At 47.1% G+C, this 17,560-nt stretch overlaps 1 protein-coding gene across 4 annotated transcripts in view; it reads left to right on the top strand.

Annotated features, from left to right (window-relative positions):
- LOC140727089 (arf-GAP with Rho-GAP domain, ANK repeat and PH domain-containing protein 1-like) overlaps positions 1-17,560 on the top strand; it is a 287,466-nt gene that overhangs the window by 104,088 nt on the left and 165,818 nt on the right. The window contains exon 1 of one of the 4 annotated variants that reach the window (XM_073044339.1): positions 7,596-7,736. The exons of the other annotated variants lie outside the window; for them this stretch is intronic. The gene's annotated coding sequence lies outside the window, so the exon portion shown is untranslated. Of the gene's footprint in view, positions 1-7,595; positions 7,737-17,560 lie in introns of those variants that run through there. 4 annotated transcript variants of the gene reach the window in all.

Here is a 17,560-nt window from a genome sequence, read left to right as displayed (position 1 = left end):
CGTGACTGTAGGGGACTGACATTTCAGAATGGGAATGGAGTCCGGAATTAAAATGGTTGGCCACCCCGTTTCCTGCAAGTGGAGCGAAGATGCTCGACAAATCTACGTTGGGAAATGGAGGAGATGCGGGTGAGGACAGTATCAATGGTGGAGGCGGGGAAACCCCGTTCTTTGAAGGTGGAGGACAGTATCTGTAAATAAATAAAATAAATTTGAATGTGATTGTGAGGTCAGGAGACCATTTTATTGCACTAGAGAAGCATTCAGTAGTGTAATAACTGGGATAGAAACTGTACTTGAGGAACTCGTCGTGATAATTTCATCACGTTAATGCAATAACGGAATGCAGACGTTACAGAGTGCAGAGCAGGCAGGCAATAAAATGCAAGAACCACGAGCTCGAGAATCCGTTTTATCTTGTACAAGGAGCCATTCAGTTCAAGATTCAAGGTACATTTATTATAAAAGTATGTATGCAGTATACAACCCTGAGATTTGTCTTCCCTCAGACAGCCACGAAACAAAGAAAACCGTGGAAGCTTTTCTAAGGAAATCATCGACACCCCACCCCCCAATCTCACATGCAAAAAAAACCCAAATAGCACAAATGGCATCAAGAACATCACCCCCCCCTCCCCCACCCACCGTGCAAAAAAATGTTACGCAGATAGCAACAGGAGCATGGTCTTATAACAGCGGAGTAGAAGCTATTCTCACGCTTAGTGAGGCATGCTTTCGGGTTTTCTATCTCCTCCCCAATGGAGGCGGAGAGAGGCGAGAATGCCCGGGGTGGGGGGGGGTTTGTTGATTTTGTTGGCTGGTTTCCCCAGGCAGCGGGAAGTGTAGAGAGAGTCCGTGGTGGGGAGGTGGAAGGTGTCCTTCACAGTGCCGTTGAGCAGCTCTTCCTCACCAGTCACCTGCTGACCGCTGTCCAGTTTGGCTTTTACCAGGAGTCACGGCCTGTGCCCAGAGGGGGGAGCGGCAGAGATCAGGTCCAGTGACTGTCACCGAAGATGAGACTAAATTAGCTTTATTTGTCGCACAGTGAAACGCGTTGTTTGCGTCAGTGACCAACACAGTCTGAGGATGTGCGGGGGGCAGCCCGCAAGAGTCGTCGTGGCTCGAGGGCCAATGTAGCACGCCCACAGCTTAACTCTGGAACGTGGGAGGAACTAGAGCACCCAGAGGAAACCCAGATGGTCACGGGGAAAAATGTTCCAATTTATGTTTAATTATCACTTAATCATCAGTTAAGGGTTGGACAAAATTGGGTTATTTGCTCTGGAATGTTGAAGGCTGAGGGGAGATCTGATTGAGGTTTATAAGATTAGGAGAGGCAAAGATAACGGAATTGAATTGACTTTATTCCTTACATCCTTCACCTACATGAGGAGTAAAAATCTTTGTTATACCTCCATCTAAATGTGCAATGTACAATTTATAGTAATTTATAATAAATAGTATGTACAACAGGACAGTCTATATAACATAGAAATACAATTGTATCAGCATGAATTAATCAGTCTGACGGCCTGGTGGAAGAAGCTGTCCCGGAGCCTGTTGGTCCTGGCTTTTATGCTGCGGTACCGTTTCCCGGATGGTAGCAGCTGGAACAGTTTGTGATTGGGGTGACTCGGTCCCCAATGATCCTTCAGGCCCTTTTTACACACCTGACTTTGTAAATGTCCTGAATAGTGGGAAGTTCACAACTACAGATGTGCTGGGCTGTCCGCACCACTCTCTGCAGAGTCCTGTGATTGAGGGAGGTACAGTTCCCACACCAGGCAGTGATGCAGCCAGTCAGGATGCTCTCAATTGTGCCCCTGTAAAGTTCTTAGGATTTGGGGGCCCATACCAAACTTCTACAACGGTCTGAGGTGAAAGAGGCGCTGTTGTGCCTTTTTCACCACACAGCTGGTGTGTACAGACCACGTGAGGTCCTTGGTGATGTGGATGCTGAGGAACTTAAAGCTGTTCACCCTCTCAACCCCAGATCTATTGACGTCAATAGGGGTTAGCCTGTCTCCATTACTCCTGTAGTCCACAGCCAGCTCCTTTGTTTTTGTGACATTGAGGGAGAGGTTGTTTTCTTGACACCACTGTGTCAGGGTGATAACTTCCTCTCTGCAGGTTGTCTCATTATTATTTGAGATTAGGCCAATCAGTGTCGTGTTGTTAGAAAATTTAATTAGCAGTTTGGAGCTGTGGGTGGCAACTCAGTGTACAGGGAGTAAAGAAGGACGCAGTCCTGAGGGGCACCTGCGCCGAGGGACAGAGGTGAGGGAGCCTCTCCATTTTTATGCAGATACAGCATGGTTTCAGGCCCTCTTGGCCCAGTGAGCCCACCCAATCAATTCCAAATCCACGACCAGTCAACCTAATAAGCTGCACTTCTTTGGACTGTGGGAGCAAACCGAGTACCCGGAGGAAACCCACGCGGTCACGGGGAGAACATACAAACTCCTTACAGACAGTGACTGGAATTGAACTGGGTCGCTGGGTGCTTTAATAGTGTTACGCTAATCGCTACACTACTGTGCCACCCCGCCAGTAGACAGCCAGTATCTTTGTACCAGGGGCAAGATGTCTGATACCAGAGAGCGTGGATTTAAGGTGAAAGTTCAAAGGAGATGTGTGGGACTTGAAGAGAGGTGGGTGCCTGGGGTGTGGTGGAGGCAATCTATAAGAAAGTGGAGGGCAATGTGGAAGGGGAGGGTTAGATTAATCTCAGAGTAGGTTAAGAGGTTGGTACAACATCGTGGGCTGAAGGGCCTGTAATGTTCTATAGAGGTGTTCAAGAGGCTCTTGGGCACATGAAAGTGAGGAAAATGGAAGGATGTGCACATTGTGTAGGGAGAGGGACTAGTTTGATTACTAATTTAAATGGATCAGCACAACTTTGTGGGCTGAAAGACCTGTTCCTGTGCTGTACTGGTCGATATGTCAATAATAAACAAGCATTATTTATTATTCTGCGGTCATTGTGCTAAAGTGCTCCTCCTCTGTCCCTTCCTTCACATTCAACTTGATATTTAATTCTTTGACCGTGATTTTGGCAACATGGATCCCATCAATGTTAGAACATAGAACAGTGCAGACCCTTCATACGATCAGTCTGCCCTTTAACGCGAGATTCTGCAGATGCTGGAAATCCAGAGCAACACACGCAAAATGCCGGAGGAACTCAGCAGGTCAGGCAGCATCTATGGAGAAAAACAGTCGATGATTCTGGCCGAGATATCGCCTGCTTGATTCTGGCTGAGCTTCTGAATTTCTCAGCGTTTTGTGGGTGTCAGAAGTAGGATGTCTGGGAGAGGTGAATGCGTGGAACGCATGGCCGGGGTGGTGGGCGAGGCAGATTCATTAGGGATGTTTAAGAGTCTTTTAGACTTGGATGAATGGTCCTGAGGGTGAAAGTGCTGTGCATGTGGGAGAGAGGGAGGACAAGGGCTTGTTTTGCCGTTGCTGTTTGTTGTTGTTTTGCTGAGCATTGTGGGTGTGTTGTGTTGGCATTGGAACGTGTGGTAACACTTGCGGGCTGCCCCCAGCACATCCTTGGGTGTGGTAGTTAAAAAAGGAAATGACGTATTTCACAGCATGTTTCAAATAAACCTGAAAGAAAATTTGAGTGCTGTGCGAGAAGGAAGGGTTAGATTATTTATTCACAAAATGCTGGAGGGACTCAGCAGGTCAGGCAGCATCTATGGAGAGGAATAAACAGTTGACCATTCGGGCCGAGACCCTTCATCAGGACTGGGAAAGAAGGGGGAAGATGCCAGATTAGAAAGGTGGGGGGCAGGGGGGAGGAGTACAAACAGAAGGTGGTCAGGTGGGTGGGAGATGGTGAGGTAAGAAGCTGGGAGGTGACAGGTGGAAAAGGCAAAGGGCTGGAGAGGAAGGAATCTGATAGGAGAGTGGAGCATGGGAGAAAGGGAAGGAGGAGGGACAGCAGAGGAGGTGATGGGCAGGTGAGGAGAAGAGGCGAGAGGCCTGAGTGGGGAATAGAAGAAGATGGAAGGTGGGGGAGGGGGGGAAATTATCAGAAGTTGGAGAAGTTGATGTTCATGCCATCAGGTTGGAGGCTCCCCAAGTTGTTACGAACCCCGTAACTGGGTCACTTACCAGCACAGATAGAGATGTCCGCTGAAATCTGATGGTACTATTTTTAAACGTTTTTATTTATAAAGGGGCACAAAAGTAAGGTTAATACAAACATTCAGATAATATACGTCGTCAATACTCAATCTAAAGCGCGGGTATAGTAATAATCAACAATAAGAAGTAGCTCTATCGTTTGTCTAGGGGTAAAACTATTGTCCGATGGAAATATCAAAGTCTCGGAAGTTCATACAGGCTTTTAGCCTTTCAGGGACCGCTGGGGTCTCACGTGTTGGAGAGAGAAAATAAACTTGCCAGCCTTTTGGACTCAACTCGTTGAATCGGGAACGTGGGTTCCCCGTTGTCATTTCGAAGTCTTTTTCGGGGTTATCAGCCACTCGTTCCCCAAGCTAGGGGAACCGAATCACACATGGCTCCCGAACAGCTTCCCGTCCTCACGGGAGCGATGAGCGATGGTCTCTCCTTCTGGTGCGTCGCTGGGGTACTGCCTCCTGCAGTCTCCGTTTTATCATGACTGGCAGATTTGTAGATGTCAATCAAGGTAGGGTGATACAATCCCCACCCCACATTGCCCGAGGGTGTTCATGTCCCTGATTGTTGGCAAGTACTATAGAGTTGCAATTCACACAGGTGTCTCTAAGAACAATGGTCAAATCCGTTGCATTGTCTCTCATTTCCTGGGTCCAAGACCCGAATTAATAGCGATCTTGCGATTCTCCAGAAGGAGGGGGCTGGTCCCTCACCCTTCGGCCCCTCAGAGCTGTGGTCCATTCATAACACCAGACAATATGAGATGTTGGTCCTCCAGCCTGAGAGTGGCTTCATCATGGAGAAGCGGAGGCCATGGACCAACTTGTGGATAGGAATTAAAGTGGTTGGACCAGGCAATCCCCTTTTCTCGAGAAAGCGGTCTCCCAGTCCAGGTCGGTAGATTTCTGGTAATGTTCCTCCCTCCCCTTTCCCCTTTTTCATTTCCCCAGTCTGGCCTCTTACCTCTGCTCCTCACCTGCCTATCACCTCCCCTCCTCCTCCCCTTTCTCCCATGGGCCACTCTCCTCTCCTGTCAGATTCCTTCTACTCCAACCCTTTACTTTCTCCACCTGTCACCTCCTAGTCTTACTTCATCCCCCTCCCCCAACCACCTTCTGGTTTGTCCCCCACCCCCACCTTCTTTATTTTAGCATCTTCCCCCTGCCTTTCCAGTCCTGACGAAGGGTCTCGGCCCGAAACATCGACTGTTTATTCTTTTCCACAGATGCTGCCTGACCTGCTGAGTTCCTCCAGCATTTTGTGCGTCTCAATCTAACCCTTCCCTCCTACGTAGCCCTTAGTTTTCTGTTAAACAAGCCCCACTCTCCCACGTACACAGTCCTTTAACCCCCGGGACCATTCATATGTGTTTAAATGTCCCTCATGTATTTGCCTCTGCCACCGCCCTGGCACTGCGTTACACACACCCACCACTCCGCGTAAAAAAAACAAACTACCTCTGACATCCACAAATGGCTGGAGAAGTTCAGTGGGTCAGGCAGCATCTATGGAGATACCTCACCCAGATATGTTGACTGTTCCACTCCATCGAGGCTGCCTGACCTACAGAGTTCCCCCAGCATTTTATGTGTGTCGCTCTGGATTTCCAGCATCTGCAGAATCTCTGACACTCTTCCCCCTCCCACATACTTTCCTCCAATCATCTTAAAGTTATGCCCTCTTGATAACAACATCTTCAGAAGTTTTCTGATGACTCTGCCATAGTTGGATGCATCAGCAAGGGAGATGAGGCAGAGTACAGGGCTATGGTGGGGAACTTTGTCACATGGTGCGAGCAGAATCATCTGCAGCTTAATGTGAAAAAGACTAAGGAGCTGGTGGTGAACCTGAGGAGGGCTAAGGCACTGGTGACCCCTGTTTCCATCCAAGGGGTCAGTGTGGACATAGTGGAGGATTACAAATACCTGGGGATACGAATTGACAATAAACTGGACTGGTCAAAGAACACTGAAGCTGTCTACAAGAAGGGTCAGAGCCGTCTCTACTTCCTGAGGAGACTGAGGTCCTTTAACATCTGCCGGATGGTGCTGAGGATGTTCTACGAGGTTGTGGTGGCCAGTGCTATCATGTTTGCTGTTGTGTGCTGGGGCAGCAGGCTGAGGGTAGCAAACACCAACAGAATCAACAAACTCATTCGTAAGGCCAGTGATGTTGTGGGGGTGGAACTGGACTCTCTGATGTTGGTGTCTGAAAAGAGGATGCTGTCCAAGTTGCATGCCATCTTGGACAATGTCTCCCATCCACTCCATAATGTACTGGTTAGGCACAGGAGTACATTCAGCCAGAGACTCATTCCACCAAGATGTAACACTGAGCATCATAGGAAGTCATTCCTGCCTGTGGCCATCAAACTTTACAACTCCTCCCTTGGAGTGTCAGACACCCTGAGCCAATAGGTTGGTCCTGGACTTATTTTCACTTGGATTAATTTACTTATTATTATTATTTAATTATTTATGGTTTTATATTGCTATATTTCTACATTATTATTGGTTGGTGCGACTGTAATGAAACCCAATTTCCCTCGGGATCAATAAAGTATGTCTGTCTGTAAAACACCTCAGAAAGGTTTAATTGTAAATAATTATTTGATTATATTGTTATGTTGAAGTTGTATAAGACATTGCTGAGGCCTAATTTGGAGTATTGTGTGCAGTTTTGGTCACCTACCTACAGGAAAGATGTAAATAAGGTTAAAAGAGTGCAGAGAAAATTCACAAGGAACTTGCTCAGTCTGGAAGAACTGAGTTATAAGGAAAGATTGAGTAGGTTAGGACTTTATTCTTTGGAACGTAGAAGAATGAGAAGAGATTTGAGAGAGGTATACAAGATTATGAGTGATGTGGATAGGATAAATGCAAGCAGGCTTTTTCCACTGCAGTCGGGTGGGATTACAACTAGAGGTGATGGGTTAAGGGTGAAAGGTGAGAAGTTCAACAGGACCATGAGGGGAAACTACTTCACTCAGAGGGTGGTGAGAGTGTGGAACGAGCTGCCAGCGCAAGTGGTGCATCGGAGTTCGATTCCAACGTCTAAGAGAAGTTTGGATAGGTACATGGATGGTAGGGGAATGGAGGGCTATGGACCCTGTGCCGGTCGATGGGAGTAGGCAGTTTAAATGGTTCGGCATGAACTAGATGGTCCGAAGGGCCTGTATCCAAAACATGAAATGAAGAAGGGTTCTGGAAAGTGTGTCTGCAGGCTGTGGGAACATTTCAATGATGGGGCAAGTGAAGTCATCCCCTTTAGTTCAAGCATGTGAAGTCAGCTCTAACAGACTGGGGAGTGCTATGACTCTAAATGCGCTCAGCTAACGTTTGGTTCTAGTGGGCCCCACTTTCAGCGCGCTGCTATGTGCGTGCCCCTTTTAAGACATCCCAGTAGGTGCTGTCGAAGTCTCCTCCCCTTCCCGAGTCTTTCCCCACCCATCCCATTGTGTCCCAGGTATTTGTGTTTATGTGGATCTCGCTGCCGACGTATCTGGGCGTTTTTGTTTCGGTGGAGACGCGAGGGTCTTCGGCGCCGCAGGTGAGCGCCCCTGGCTTGGGGTAGTCCGTGCCCGGCAGGTGAGTTAGAGGCGTGGAGGAGCGCAATGCACCTGAGCGCCTCTAAATCCTCTCCGTAACCTGCACCCGAGCTGTGCTGGGGGCAGGGGGCAGGGTTCAGCGCCAGGAATTTTGCAATAAAATGGTCCCACGGCAGGAATGCCAGGCGCCACCGCGCACTTTACAAACTGGCCCTTTGTTTCAAACTCAAGTTTGCCGTCGCAGGCGGACGGACCCGGGGTGACTAAAGGCCATAAGATATAGGAGCAGAATTAGGTAATTCGGCCCATTGAGTCCGTCCTACCATGGCTGATTTATTATCCCTCCCAACCCCAATATCCTGCCTTCCCCGCGTATCCTTTGACGCCCTGACTAATCTAGAACTGATTAACACCCGCTTTAAATATACCCGGTGACTTGGCCTCCACAGCAGCTTGGAGCAATGAATTCCACAGATTCACCACCCTCTGGCTAAAGAAATTCCTCCTCATTTCTGTTCTGAATGAATATGGCTCTGTTCTAAGGCAGTGTCCTCTGGTCCTAGACTACCCACCAAAGGAAGCCCCCTCTCCACATCCTCTGTTTATTCCTCTCCATAGATGCTGCCTGACCTGCTGAGTTCCTCCTAAAGTTTACTCTGGATTTCCAGAATCTCTGTTTATATGAATGCCAGCTGCCTATCATCTCCCCCGGTGCCCCTTTCCCTTCCCTTTCTCCTGTCCTGTCAGATCGCTTCTTTGTCAGCCTGTGCCTCTTTCACCCATCAGCTGCCAGCTCCCTCCTACCAGTCCCCTCACCCAGTCTCACCTACCACCTGCCAGTTTGTACTTGTTGTGTTTAGTAAATTCAAAACATTAAACTAATTCAGAGGAAGACACGGGGGTCCGAGATGTGAGTCTACCTTTGAGTTTATTTTAAGTGAGGTGCACGTGTATCACACGGTAGCGGGATGATGTCTGCCGTTCACGTAGTCGTACGTGTAGTCCTTGATGAGTTAGTAAAACAACAAAGAATGCTTACTCAAACAGAATGTTTATGAGATTACAATATGGCTGAAATATTAAATACACAACTCTCCTCCTCCTTTTCCCCCTCTCTTATTCTGTCTTCTCCCTTCCTTTCCATTCCTGAAGAATGGTCTCAGCCTGAAGCATTGACTGTTCACCCCTCTCCATAGATGCTGCCTGACCTGCTGAGTTCCTCTGGCAATTTCTGTGTTTTGCTCTGGATTTCCAGCGTCTGCAGAATTTCTTGTGTGTAGTTGGGTGGAGTTGTTCTCCGGTCGAGGCAAACCGTTTGCAAATGTTTCGTCGTCATAGTCCACTGTTCCCTTGTGGGGTGTCCTCTGAACGCTTGGCCTTCATATCAATCAGCCGATTGATTGTCACTACTCGATTGTGACATGGGGAGGAGATCCCGTCACTGGCGGTATGGCCAACTCTGTGAGTTGTGCTCTGGAACGTTGCCTGCACTGGTTTACAAATCGTGCATGCGGCGTCTTTGCTAGTGCCATGATTTTCAGCGATGCCCAGTCGGATTTGTGCCCCTCTCGTGGGTAGAGACCAGGGAGAGTTGGTCAGGACGCTTTATAGCCAGTTGATGTTCGTGGATCCTGGTGGACAGTTTGCTGCAGTCCCCGCTTTGGACCATCAGTGCACCGGCCTTTTGGGCAGCAATGAAGGGCCTCCATCTCTGTCCGTCCTTGACCACATAGAAGGACTCTACATTGCTTTTTCCATCACAATATTTTTTGACTAGACGGGGGTTGTTAACCCTTGAGCTGAATCCCTGAACCTGGAGGAACGGTGCACGACTCTTAGTCTGTCCTTTATCCTTTGACCTGTGTGGCGTGAGTGACCCTACCAAGAGCCGAAGCATAAAGCCCCAACTCCAGCCAACATAACTCTCTGGGTCATTGAGGCACTCGAGCCTCCGAACCACAGCAAGGTTGTGGTCCCCTTGGAGGACTGCCTGTATTAACCCTAACCTACTCACGGGACAATTTCCAATGACCAATTAACCTACCTGGTACGTCTTTGGACTGTGGGAGGAAACCGGAGCACCCGGAAAAAACACAGTCATTCTACGGGGACAGTGCTGGAATTGAACTTTGAACTTCAGAATGCCCCGAACTGTAATAGTGATGCGCTAACCGCCACACTACCGTGGCACACCATGTTAAAAATGAGGAGAGTGGATTGAACTTTACAACCAATGTGTCCAGTCTGTGCTGTAAAAATTCACTCAAGGGACAAATGCTAGGCACATTTACATTTGGAAGGAATGTGATATGGTTGTACTCGCCTGTTAAGGTAATGCTGACACCAAGATTGGGAGTCTAGTGCACAGTGAGGAAGGCTATCATGGCTTGCAAAGGGATCTGGACCAGCTGGGATAATGGGCTGAAAAATGGCAGATGAAATTTAATGCAGCCAAGTGTGTGAGGATTTGCACTTTGGGAGGACCAACCAGGGTAGAATTAAAAACAGTGAAGGATAGGGCACTGAGGAGTGTGGTAGAACAAAGGGATATGGGAATATAGGTCCATAATTCATTGAAAGTGGTGTCACAAGTAGATAGTTGTAAAGAAAGCTTTGGCACATTGGTCATCGTAGATCAATGTATTGTGTACAAGAGATGGGATGTTATAATGAATTTGTATAAGATTTTAGTGAGGCCTAATTTGGAGTATTGTGCGCAGTTTTGGTCACCTACCTACAGGAAAGATGTAAACAAGATTGAAAGAGTGCAGAGAAAACTTACAGGACCTGAGGACCTCCGTTATAGGGGAAGGTTAAATAGGTTAGGACTTTATTTCCTGGAGTGTAGGAGAATATGGGGAGATTTTATAGTAGTATACAGAATTATGAAGGGTACAGATGGGGTAAACGCAAGCAGGCTTTTTCCATGAGGTGGAGTGAGACTTGAACTAGAGGTTAAGGGTAAAAGGTGAAATATTTAAGGGAAAAATAGGGGGGAGCTTCTTCACTCAGAGTGGTGAGTGTGGAGTGATTTGCCAGCAGAAGTGGTTCTGCTTCAACATTTGAGAGAGGTTTGGATAGGTACAGAGGTGGGAGGGGTATGGAAGGCCATGTTCTGGGTGCAGGTTGATGCAAGTAGGCAGAGTAATAGTTTGGCATGGACTAGATGGAATAAGGGCTTGTTTCTGTGCTGTAGTCTGTGATGACTAGAATTCTTTGAATAAATGCATATTGTTCTGAAATTTCCCAGGACCAAGTGGCATATGATACTAAACAAATTGGGAAGCAGGGTGACTAATGGAATGTGAAAACAATTCTTGTGAAAGGAAGCATGGGAGGGGCAGCCAGTAGAAGGAAATAGAAGGCGCTTATTGCCAAGACTGTTGTTGGTTCTGAATAGGTGATATTCTGCCAGTTAATTATCGCTGAGCAACTGTTTGTACTAAAGAAACCAATTTATATTAACATCTTTCAGAGAACAGTGCACTAAAAACCACAACAGAGCTTACAGCTTATGTTCTTAGCATTATTGACTTGCTTATTTTGTTAGTATTTGTACATCTGTCACTTGCACGCTGGTCGTTTGTCAGTCTCTGTGTGCAAGTTTTTCATTGATTCTGTTCTGTTGAGTTGTTTTACTGTGAATATCTGCAAGGAGATGGATCTCAAGGTAGAATGTGGTGTCTTTGACCATAAATTTATTTTGAACTTTGTTCTGTGAGGAAGGGAGATCTTGGATTTTGAAACTTCACCTTTCGGGAGGCTGCAGATGAAGTTTATTTTTTAAAATTTATTGAAATATAAGCCCTTCTGACCCTTCGAGCTGCACAGGCCAGCAACTCCTGGTTTAACCCTTAGCCTGAATCATGGGATGGTTTTGCAGTGTTCAATGAACCTACTAACTGGTATGTCTTGGGAATTGTGGGAGGAAACCAGAGCACCCGGAGGAAACACGTGCAGATCACAAGGAGAAAGTAGAAACTCCATACAGACAGCAGAAAGTTGTCTGGATTAGAGAGTGTGTTTTATGATGGTAGGTTGAGTGAGCTCGGGCTTTTCTCTTTGGAGCGAAGAGGAGAGTGGTACTTGCTAGATGTAAACAAGATGATAAAAGACATAGAGTGGACAGCCAGAGACTTGCTCCCAGGGCGGAAATGGCTAATACGAGGGAGCATAACTTTGATTAGAGGAAAGTATCATGAGTGGAATGCAGATGCATCAGAGACGTTGAAGAGGCCCTTGGATAGGCATATGGATGATAGAAAAACAGAGGGTATGTCAGAGGGAATGGTTGGATTGATTTTGGAGTAAGTTAAAGGATTGCACAGCATCATGGGCTGAAGGGTCTGTACTATGCTGTCATGATCTATGTTCATTTGGCTCCAAATCTTTGCCACTGCCCCAGATCTTCTGAAGTTGTGTGCCTTGCCCCATCAGTGTGGGAGACATGACATCTAAAAGTTTGAAAAGTAGATGTGTGGTGGAGAGTATAATGACTGGTTGCATCACAGCCTGGTATGGAAACACCAATGCCCTTGAATGGAAAAGCCTACAAAGAGTAGTGGAAATGGCCCAGTCCATCACGGGTAAAACCTCTGACACAAGTGCATTGACACGAAGCGTTGTTGCGGGAAAGCAGCTTCCATCATCAGGGACCCCACCACCCATGCCATCCATGCTCTCTTCTGGCTGCTGCCATCGCGAAGGTGTTACACAAGCCTCAGGACTCACACCACCAGGTTCAGGAACAGTTATTCCCTCAAACATCAGACTCTTGAACCAGTAGGAATAACTTTTCTCAACTTCAATTGCCCATCATTGAAATAGTCCCACAAACTATGGACTCACTTTCAAGGAGTCTTCATCTAATATTCTTAATAATTAATGCTTATTATTATTATTTGGTTGTATTTGTACAGTTTGTTGTCTTTTGCAAACTGGTTGAACGCCCAAGTTGGTGCAGTCTTCGATGAATTCTGTTATGATTATTGGATATATTGAGTATGCCTGCAAGAATATGAATTTCAGGGTTGAATATGGTGACATAATTTACTTTGAACTTTGAAAAACGTGACAGAGACACCAGAAGTGCTCACAGATGTATAAACTGCGAAGGTGGGTCGCTCAAAGTAAACAGAACAAGGAAGTGCCAGAGAGATTACACAATTATTTTAGAACATAGAAAATTACAACATGGGAACAAGACCATTGGCCCACAATGTTGGGCTGGACTGTAGTAACTCTGCTGGTCAGGCAGCATCTGTTGGGGGGGGGGTGGGGGTGGGGATGTGAGGCAAACAGTTGACATTTTAGGCCTCGATTCTCTGACCTGCTGAGTTTGCCCAGCAATTTTTTTTTGTGTGACCGCATGCAGGTTTCCAGCATCTGCAGAATCTCTTGTGTTAATGATGGTTAATCCTGTTTGCCTGCATGTGGTCCATATCCCTCCCCACCCCCCCCGCCTATTCTTGTGCCTGTTGAAGAGCCTCTCAAAGACCTCTATCATGTCTGCCTCCACCCCCCCCCCCCCCCCCCCCACTCCTGGCAGCACATTCCAGTTACCCACCACTCTCTGGGGCGGGGGAGAGAAAACTTGTCCCTCACATCTCCTTTGAAATTACTCCCTTTCACCTTAAATGCATGCCCTCTGGTATTAGATGTTCCAACCCTGGGAAAAATATTCCAACTGTGGTTTCTACCCATCTAATCCCAATACCTTCTGCCAGTTCCCTTAAATTCATGCCCTCTCCTCTACTGACAAAATACATCGATGAAGGCGGAGCAGTGGATGTGGACTTTAGTAAGGTCTTTGACAAGGTTCCCCACGGCAGGTTCATTCAGAAAGTCAGGAGGCAGTGAAACCTGGCTGTGTGGATTCAGATTCCAAGGGTGGGAATACGCGGAGTGTATTTTGCCTGAAGGTTGGTGACCAGTGGTATTCCACAGGGAGCTGTTATGGGACCTCTGCTCTGTGATTTTGTTTTGTGTGTGTGTGTGAATAACTTGGATGAGGAAGTGAAAGAGTGGGTTAGTCGGAGGTGTTGTGGATAGTGTAGAAGGTGGTTGTAGGTTACAGCAGGACATTGACAGGATGCAGAGCTGGGCTGCAAAGTGGCAGATGCAGGTCAATATGGAAAAGCGTGAAGTGATCCACTTTGGAAGATCGAATTTGAAGGCTGAATGCAGGGTTAATGACAGGATTCTTAGTGTGGAGGGACAGTGGGACATTCTTCTCTGACCTCTCATTAGTAAGGCATTTTTGCCCACAGAACTGCCGTTCACTGGAAGATTTTATTGATTCATGCACCGTTCCCTGTAATCAGTGGAGAACATTGTGTGAAAATTCCAGGGGATCAGATTCTGAGATACTCAAACCACCCCATCTGGCACCAACAATCATTCTACAGTCAAAGTCACTTGGATCACATTTCTTCCCCATTCTGATGTTTGGTCTGAATAACAACTGAATCTTCTGACCATGTCTGCATGGTTTTGTGAATTGAGTTGCTGCCAGATCGGCTGATCAGATATTTGCATAAACGAGCAGGTGTACCTAATAAAGTGGTCACTGAGTGTTTGTTCTCTGTTAAGGGAAACAAGATCTTATTTAATCCAGATAGCTGATTTCAGTCTGCACTCAAGGCCCTCTGTTCAAAATGGAAAAAAAAGCCTTGTGCCAATCCAGTCTTTCCTTGTTTTACAATCTACATTCTTGGAAACCCCCTCCACTGCCAGTTGTACCTTTCATGAAACGTACTGATAGAAACTTACACAGTGTTCTAGCTGTGGTCTGCTGTCTTGTACGGCTTGAAGGTAATTATTACCTTTTATTTAGAGGCACATCTCGGTAACAGGTCCTTCTGCCGCTGCGAGTTCGTGCCGCCCAATTACAGCCAGTGAGCAATTAACCTACTAACCCATACATCTTTGGAATGTGGGAGGAAACCTACACAGACATGGGGAGAACGTACAAACTCCTCACAAACAGTGGTGGGTATTGAACCTGGGTCCACAGCGCTGTGCCTTAGCTGCACTATTGTGCTGTCTGTAAACTGGCTGCTCATCAGCCAGTACCAGAAACAGACTCAAACCCTGTTTGACTATCTTACACAACTCTCCTGGCACCCATAAAGATCAGTATTCTCCACACCACTTAATGTCCTTCCATTTAGTCAATAATAACCTTCAACTGCATCCTCTCCCAGTTAACACAATCTCTGGAGGAACTCAGCAGGTCAGGTAGCATCTGTGAAGGGGAATACACAGCTGACGTTTCTGGCTGAGACCCTTCATCAGGACTGGAAAGGAGGGGGAAGAAGCCAGATTAAGAATGTGGGGGGGGGGGGGGGGAGGGGAAGGGAGGACAAGCTGACCCATGATGGCGGAAACAGGTGGGTGATGGAGGGGGATGAAATAAGAAGCTGGGAGGTGATAGGTAGAAGAGGTAAAGGACTGAAGAAGGAGGAATTTGATAGGAGAGGAAAGTGGATCATGGGAGAAAAGGAAGGAGGAAGGGAACCTGATGGGCAGGTGAAGACAAAGAAGGGGTGAGAGGGGAGCCAGTGGCTTCCGATTCCCACTCTGACATGTCGTTCTATGACCTCCTCTACTGCCACGATGAGGGCACTCTCAGGTTGGAGGAGCAACAGCTCCTATTGCACCTGGCTAGCCTCTAATCTTACGGCATGAACATTGATTTTTCCAACTTAGGTAATTTGTTTTCCCTCCACCTTTTTCTTGTTTTTCCATTCTGCCTCCCTTCTCACCCCTTTCTCAGTTGCCCATCACCTGCTTCTGGTGCCCCCCCCCTGTCCATTTCTCCCATGGTCCACTCACCCCTCCTGTTAGTTTCCTCTTTCAGCCCTTTTACCTTCCTCGTTTTGGAAAGGGTACAGAGGAGATTTACCAGGATGCTGCCCGGTTTAGAGAGTGTGGATTATGATCAGAGATTAAGGCTTTACTCTTTGGAGAGGAGGATGATGAGAGGAGACATGATAGAGATGTACAAGATTATTAAGAGGAATAGACAGAGTGGACAGCCAGCGCCTCTTCCCCAGGGCACCACTGCTCAGTACAAGAGGACATGGCTTTAAGGTAAGGGGAGGGAAGTTCAAGGGGGATATTAGAAGAAGGATTCTTTGGCCATGAAAGAGAACAAAAGAACAATACAGCACTGTACAGGCTATTCGGCCCACAATGTTGTGCCAACCCTCAAACACCTGCCTCCCTTATAACCCCCCACCTTAAATTCCTCCATATACCTGTCTAGTTGTCTCTTAAACTTCACTAGTGTATCTGCCTCCACCACTGACTCAGGCAGTGCATTCCACGCACCAACCACTCTCTGAGTGAAAAACCTTCTTCCAGTCTCCTGTCTGTCACCCTCACTATCGAGTCTCCTATTACTGTGTACTTGTGTACCTGTGCACGTGACAATGGACGCCGCCTTCCTTGCTGCCGTTACGCCACTGATATTTAAGGCAACAATGAAGGTCCTTCATCTCTATCTGTCCTTGGTCATCCTGTCTGTGGTGCCCCGGGTGTGGTTCAGGGTCCTCATTTTTGCCTCTACGGTACGGGTTTCCCGCGTTTCCTCCACTCTGAGGGGTCCGGTGATGTGCTATCTTGACGATGGAGTCGGCCTCTCTGCTCATCACCTGCCCGATCCATCTCCACTGTTTCCCCATGGTGATTGTGACCACGTCCTCTTGATGACACTGAAGGAGTAGGGGTGTGGTTGCAGATCTTTCTTGGCTAGAAGATACGGAGTTTAACTTTGTAGTTTTCAGGTGAAAGGTGGTTGTTACGTTACTTTGATAAGCTGGAAATAGGCTAGTACTTAGAAACATGGAGTCATACAGCAAGGAAACAGACCCTTTGGCCCATCTGCTCCTTGCTGACCAGTATTCTTAGTTGCCGGCATTCAACCCAGACCTTCCAAGCCCCTCCCCTCCATGTGCCTGTCTAAAATCTTCTCAAATACTGCAATTGAACCAGCATTGACCACTTCCTCTGACAGTCGTTCCAGGTACTCACTGTCCTTTGGGTAAAGACGTTGCCTCTCAGGTCTTTTTAAAATCTCTTCCGTGTTGTCTTGTATCTGCGTCCTCTAGTTTTGGACTCCCTCCTCATTCACCAAGACTTTAGTCTTGGAGTCACCTCTTCCGCTGGCAGCTCGTTCCACACTCGCACCAGTTTCTGCATGAAGAAGATATTTCACCTTGAACCTATAACCTCTTGTTCTGGTATCTTGTCTACTCTAGTAAGGTATATTTAAGTGGAGGTTGATAGGTTCTTGATTAGTCAGGGTGTTAAATGTTACAGGGAGAAGACGGGGAAATGGGGTTGAGAGTGATAATAAAATAGCCAAGATGGAATGGCAAGGCAAACTTGATGGGCTGAATGACCTAATTCTGCTCCAATGTATTATGGTCTGTGGTCTAGTTTCACTGAACTTCCATGGAAAAAGCCTGCTTCCATTTCCCTTTATCTGTACCCCTCAGAATTCTGTATACCTCTGTTTAATCTCCCGTAATTCTCCTACACTCCAGGGAATAAAGTCCGAACTATTCATCTTTCTCCACACAGGAGTAGAATAAGGCCAATCAGCCCATTTATTCTCTGCCAACATTGTGCCTTCAACAAGGACAGGCACAAAAAGTTTGCAGATAACACAAAGATTGGAGGAGTTGTGGAGAGTGTAGAACGTTGCCAAAGAATACAGTGGGATATGGATCAGTTACAGATCTGGGCAGAGAAATGGCAGATGAAGTTTAATCCAGACAAATGTGAGGTGTTGCACCTCGGTAGGGCAAATGAAAAGGGACATTACACAGTTAATGGCAAGGCCATGGAGAGTGTTGA

This window comes from Hemitrygon akajei, chromosome 4, assembly GCF_048418815.1.
Source record: "Hemitrygon akajei chromosome 4, sHemAka1.3, whole genome shotgun sequence".
In the NCBI taxonomy this organism is placed as follows: Eukaryota; Metazoa; Chordata; class Chondrichthyes; order Myliobatiformes; family Dasyatidae; genus Hemitrygon; species Hemitrygon akajei.
This window is presented reverse-complemented; position numbering and strand designations above follow the sequence as displayed.